At 48.2% G+C, this 6,000-nt stretch overlaps 1 protein-coding gene across 2 annotated transcripts in view; it reads right to left on the reverse strand.

The window, feature by feature from the left end:
- ssbp1 (single-stranded DNA binding protein 1) overlaps positions 1–3,751 on the reverse strand; it is a 105,192-nt gene extending 101,441 nt beyond the window's left edge. Inside the window, exon 1 of one of the 2 annotated variants that reach the window (XM_041194579.1) lies at positions 3,355–3,751. The gene's annotated coding sequence lies outside the window, so the exon portion shown is untranslated. Of the gene's footprint in view, positions 1–48; positions 148–3,354 lie in introns of those variants that run through there. The other variant, XM_041194580.1, reaches the window with a different exon arrangement.
- Positions 3,752–6,000: the final 2,249 nt, after the last annotated feature.

Below are 6,000 nucleotides of genomic sequence, written 5' to 3' on the forward strand. Positions count from 1 at the left end.
TTTATTTATATTTATATCTATAATTATTATTAATTCTCGGTCCCTCACCAGCTGCTTTTTAGCGCCTTTCTTCCCTGAACCAGAACCGGACGCGAAAGAACAGGCCTTCCTTCTTTTCAGTTTAGAGATTAGGATATATTTCCGGTTATCTGTGAATTTATAACCATAAATCTAATGAAACTTCTCCAAGTCTCTACGTGTATACTTGTGTCTTGATACTGAGAGAGGGCCGGGAGAAGGCCGAGGGAGCCAGAGGCCGGGTGAGGCTCGCAAAGTCAGTCAGTGTGTTACAGTTACAATACATCAGTTTCTCACACTCACTGTCAGTGTGGTACAGTACATCAGTCTCTCACACTCACTGTCAGTGTGGTACAGTACATCAGTCTCTCACACCCACTATCAGTGTGGTACAGTACATCAGTCTCTCACACTCACTGTCAGTGTGGTACAATACATCAGTCTCTCACAGTCACTGTCAGTGTGTTACAGTTACAGTACATCAGTCCCTCACAGTCACCGTCTGTGTTAGTTACAGTACATCAGTCTCTGGCAGTCACTGTCTGTGTTACAGTTACAGTACATCAGTTTCTCATATCACTGTCAGTATGGCAGTTACAGTACATCAGCCTCTCACACACACTTTCAGTGTTACAGTTACAGTACATCAGTCTCTCACACTTACTGTCAGTGTTACAGTTATAGTACATCAGTCTCTCACACTCACTGTCTGTGTTACAGTTACAGTACATCAGTTTCTCACATCACTGTCAGTATGGCAGTTACAGTACATCAGCCTCTCACACACACTTTCAGTGTTACAGTTACAGTACATCAGTCTCTCACACTTACTGTCAGTGTTACAGTTATAGTACATCAGTCTCTCACACTCACTGTCAGTGTTACAGTTACAGTACATCAGTCTCTCACACTCACTGTCAGTGTGTTAAAGTTAAAGTATATCAGTCTCTCACACTCACTGTCAGTGTTATAGTTACAGTACATCAGTCTCTCACACTCACTATCACTGTGTTACAGTTACAGTACATCAGTCTCTCACACTGTCAGTGTGTTACAGTTACAGTACATCAGTCTCTCACACTCACTGTCAGTGTGTTAGTTACAGTACATCAGTCTCTCACATTCGCTGTCAGTGTGTTACAGTTACGGTACATCAGTCTCTCACACTCACTGTCAGCGTGTTACACTTACGGTACAATAGTCTCTCACACTCACTGTCAGTGTGTTACAGTTACGGTACATCAGTCTCTCACACTCACTGTCAGTGTGTTACAGTTACGATACATCAGTCTCTCACACACACTGTCAGTGTGTTAATGTTAGAGTACATCAGTCTCTCACACTCAATGTCAGTGTTACAGTTTCAGTACATCAGTCTCTCACACTCACTGTCAGTTTGTTAATGTTACAGTACATCAGTCTCTCACACTCACTAATGTTACAGTACATCAGTCTCTCACACTCACTGTCAGTGTTACAGTACATCAGTCTCTCACACTCACTGTCAGTGTTACAGTACATCAGTCTCTCACACTCACTATCAGTGTGGTACAGTACATAAGTCTCTCACACTCACTGTCAGTGTGTTAATGTTAGAGTACATCAGTCTCTCACATTCACTGTCAGTGTGTTACAGTAACGGTACATCAGTCTCTCACACTGTCAGTGTGTTAGTTACAGTACATCAGTCTCTCACATTCACTGTCAGTGTGTTACAGTAACGGTACATCAGTCTCTCACACTTACTGTCATCGTGTTGCAGCTACAGTACATCAGTCTCTCACACTCACTATCCGTGTGGTACAGTACATCAGGCTCTCACACTCACTGTCAGTGTGGCACAGTACATCAGTCTCTCACACTTACTATCACTGTGTTACAGTTACAGTACATCAGTCTCTCAAACTGTCAGTGTGTTACAGTTACAGTACATCAGTCTCTCACACTCACTGTCAGTGTGTTAGTTACAGTACATCAGTCTCTCACATTCACTGTCTGCGTGTTACAGTTACGGTACATCAGTCTCTCACACTCACTGTCAGTGTGTTACACTTACGGTACATCAGTCTCTCACACTCACTGTCAGTGTGTTACAGTTACGATACATCAGTCTCTCACACTCACTGTCAGTGTGTTACAGTTACGATACATCAGTCTCTCACACTCACTGTCAGTGTGTTAATGTTAGAATACATCAGTCTCTTACACTCACTGTCAGTGTTACAGTTACAGTACATCAGTCTCTCACATTCACTGTCAGTGTGTTGCACTTACGGTACATCAGTCTCTCACACTCACTGTCAGTGTCTTACAGTTACAGTACATCAGTCTCTCACACTCACTGTCAGTGTGTTGCACTTACGGTACATCAGTCTCTCACACTCACTGTCAGTGTGTTACAGTTACAGTACATCAGTCTCTCACACTCACTGTCAGTGTGTTAGTTACAGTACATCAGTCTCACTCACTGTCAGTGTGTTAATGTTAGAGTACATCAGTCTCTTACACTCACTGTCAGTGTTACAGTTACAGTACATCAGTCTCTCACATTCACTGTCAGTGTGTTGCACTTACGGTACATCAGTCTCTCACACTCACTGTCAGTGTCTTACAGTTACAGTACATCAGTCTCTCACACTCACTGTCAGTGTGTTAATGTTAGAGTACATCAGTCTCTCACACTCACTGTCAGTGGTATAGTTACAGTACATCAGTCTCTCACACTCACTGTCAGTGTGGTACAGTACATCAGTTTCTCACACTCACTGTCAGTGTGTTACAGTTACAGTACATCAGTCTCTCACATTCAGTGTCAGTGTGTTGCACTTACGGTACATCAGTCTCTCACACTCACTGTCAGTGTGTTACAGTTACAGTACATCAGTCTCTCACACTCACTGTCAGTGTGTTACACTTACGGTACATCAGTCTCTCACACTTACTGTCATTGTGTTGCAGTTACAGTACATCAGTCTCTCACACTCACTGTCAGTGTGTTACAGTTATGGTACATCAGTCTCTCACACTCACTGTCAGTGTTAGTTACAGTACATCAGTCTCTCACACTCACTGTCAGTGTGTTAATGTTAGAGTACATCAGTCTCTTACACTCATTGTCAGTGTTAGTTACAGTACATCAGTCTCTCACACTCACTGTCGGTGTGTTAATGTTAGTTTACATCAGTCTCTCACACTCACTGTCAGTGTTAGAGTACATCAGCCTCTCACACACATTGTCAGTGTATTTCAGTTACAGTACATCAGAATCTCATAACGATTTAGTTGCAGTTTATTTATACTTATATCTATAATTATTATTAATTCTCAGTCTCTCACCCGTTGCTTTTTAAGCGCCTTTCTTCCCTGAACCGGAACCGGATGCGAAAAACGTGCCTTCCTTCTTTTCAGTTCAGAGGTTAGGATTTATTTCCGGTTATCGGTGAATTTATAACCATGAATCTAATGAAACCTCTCCAAGTCTCTACGTGTACTCTTGTGTCTTGATACTGAGAGAAGGCCGACGGAGCGTGGGGCCGGGTGAGGGCGCAGCCGGAAGATGGCTGTGCCGCGGGAGGGCCGGTTCCGGGGAGGGCCGGAAAAGGGCTGGGCCGGGAGAAGGCGTGGCCGTTTGCGTGCGGGGCCTGGGGAGGGCCGGGGGTGAACGGGTTTGGGGCAGGGCCTGTAGTGTGGCGGGGGAGGGATGGGCCTGGAGTGTGCTGGTGTGGACGGCGCCAGAGCAGGGCTGTGCCGGGTGATGGCGGGAAGGGAGTGGGCCGCAGGAGGGCGTGGTTGGCAGTTGGCCGGATTAGTGCAGGGCCGGAAGTGGGCCCGGAGTGTGCCAGAGGAGGGCGTGGCCCCAGAATGGGCCGGAGGAGTCCGGGGCCTGGACTGGGCCTGAGGATGGCGGGGCCGGGAATGGGCAGAAAGGGAGGGGCAGGGAGTGGGCCGGAAGAGGGTGTGGGTGGAGAGAGGGTCCTGACCGTCTATCAGTTTGTTGTAGCTTCATCACCCCCAGCGGATCAGAAAAAAGGTGTCACTCATTTATACCCTCACTAACTTAGACCCTCACTCCCCCAGACTCTCACTCAGAGTCGCTCACTCGCTCACACCTTCCGTCATTAAGAGACCTTCACTCTGACCCTCACTAACTCAGACCCCCCACTCTCTGAGACCCTCACTCACTCAGAACTCCTCACTCACTAAGACCTCACTCAGACATCCTCGTTCACTCAGACCCTCACTCAGAGGCCCTCACTCACTCAGACCCTCATTCAGATCCTCACTCAGACCCTCACTCACTCAGACCCTGACTGACTCAGACCCTCACTCACCCTGAGACACTCACTCAGACCGTCACTCACTCACACCCTCACTCACTCAGACCCTTACTCCCCCAGATCCTCACTAACTCAGAGTCCCTCACTCACTGAGACCCTCACTCACTCAGAACTCCTCACTCACTAAGAATTCACTCACTCAGACCTCCTCACTCAGATCCTCAGTCAGACCCTCACTCACTCAGACCCTGACTGACTCAGACCCTCACCCAGAGACACTCACTCAGACCCTCACTCACTCACACCCTCACTCACTCACACCCTCACTCACTCAGACCCTTACTCCCCCAGATCCTCACTAACTCAGAGTCCCTCACTCACTCAGAACTCCTCACTCACTAAGACTTCACTCACTCAGACCTCACTCACTCAGACCTCACTCAGATCCTCAGTCAGACCCTCACTCATTCAGACACTCACTCACCCTAACTCACTCACAGGCTCTCACACATTCAGACCCTGACTGACTCAGACACTCACTCAGAGACCTCACTCACTGAGACCCTCACTCACTTAGAGACCTTCACTCAGACCCTCACTCACTCAGAGACCCTCACTCACTCAGACGCCCACTCACAGACCCTCACACACTCAGACCCTCACTCAGACCTCCTCACTCACTCAGACCTCACTCAGATCCTCAGTCAGACCCTCACTCATTCAGACACTCACTCACCCTAACTCACTCACAGGCTCTCACACATTCAGACCCTGACTGACTCAGACACTCACTCACTCAGAGACCTCACTCACTGAGACCCTCACTCACTTAGAGACCTTCACTCAGACCCTCACTCAGAGACCCTCACTCACTCAGACTCCCACTCACAGACCCTCACACACTCAGCCCCTCACTCACTCAGAACTCGTCACTCACTCAGACCCTCACTCACTCAGAACCTCTCACTCAGAACCTCATTCACTCAGACTCACACCAAGAGACCCTCACTCACTCAGCCGGAGACCCTCACTCCGAATCTCACTTCCCCAGAACCTTACTCGCTACCAGACGCCCTAACTCACACCCACCCTCACTCAGAGACATTCACTAACACCCTCACTTACTCAGAACCCACTCACTGAGACCCTCACTCACTCAAAGCCTCACTCATTCAGACCCCCTCACTCAGACCCTCAATCAGTCAGCCCTTCACTCACCAGGCCGCCTCACTGACAAAAAACCTCACGCAGACCCTCACTCACTCAGACCATTTCTCAGACGCTCGCTCAGCCTGAGACCCTCACTCAGACTCTCACTTCCCCAGAACCTCACACACTCAGACCCTCATTCACTCACACCCTCCCTCACTCAGAGACTTTCACTAAGACCCACACTTACTCAGAACCCACTCACTGAGACCCCCACTCAGACCCTCTTACTCAGACCCTTACTCACTCAGCCACTCACACACTCAGACCTCCTCACTAACTCAAACCTCACTCAACCCTAACTCACTCATACCTTCACTCAGACCCTCACTGACACAGACCCTCACTCACTCTGAGACCCGCACTCATTCAGATCCTCACTCAATCATACTCTCAGTCAAACCCTCACTCATTCAGATGCACACAGAGTGACCCTCACTCGCTCAGACACAGACACTCACTCATACCCTCACTCAAGCACACCCTCACTCAGAGA

This window comes from Carcharodon carcharias, chromosome 8, assembly GCF_017639515.1.
Source record: "Carcharodon carcharias isolate sCarCar2 chromosome 8, sCarCar2.pri, whole genome shotgun sequence".
NCBI lineage: Eukaryota > Metazoa > Chordata > Chondrichthyes > Lamniformes > Lamnidae > Carcharodon > Carcharodon carcharias.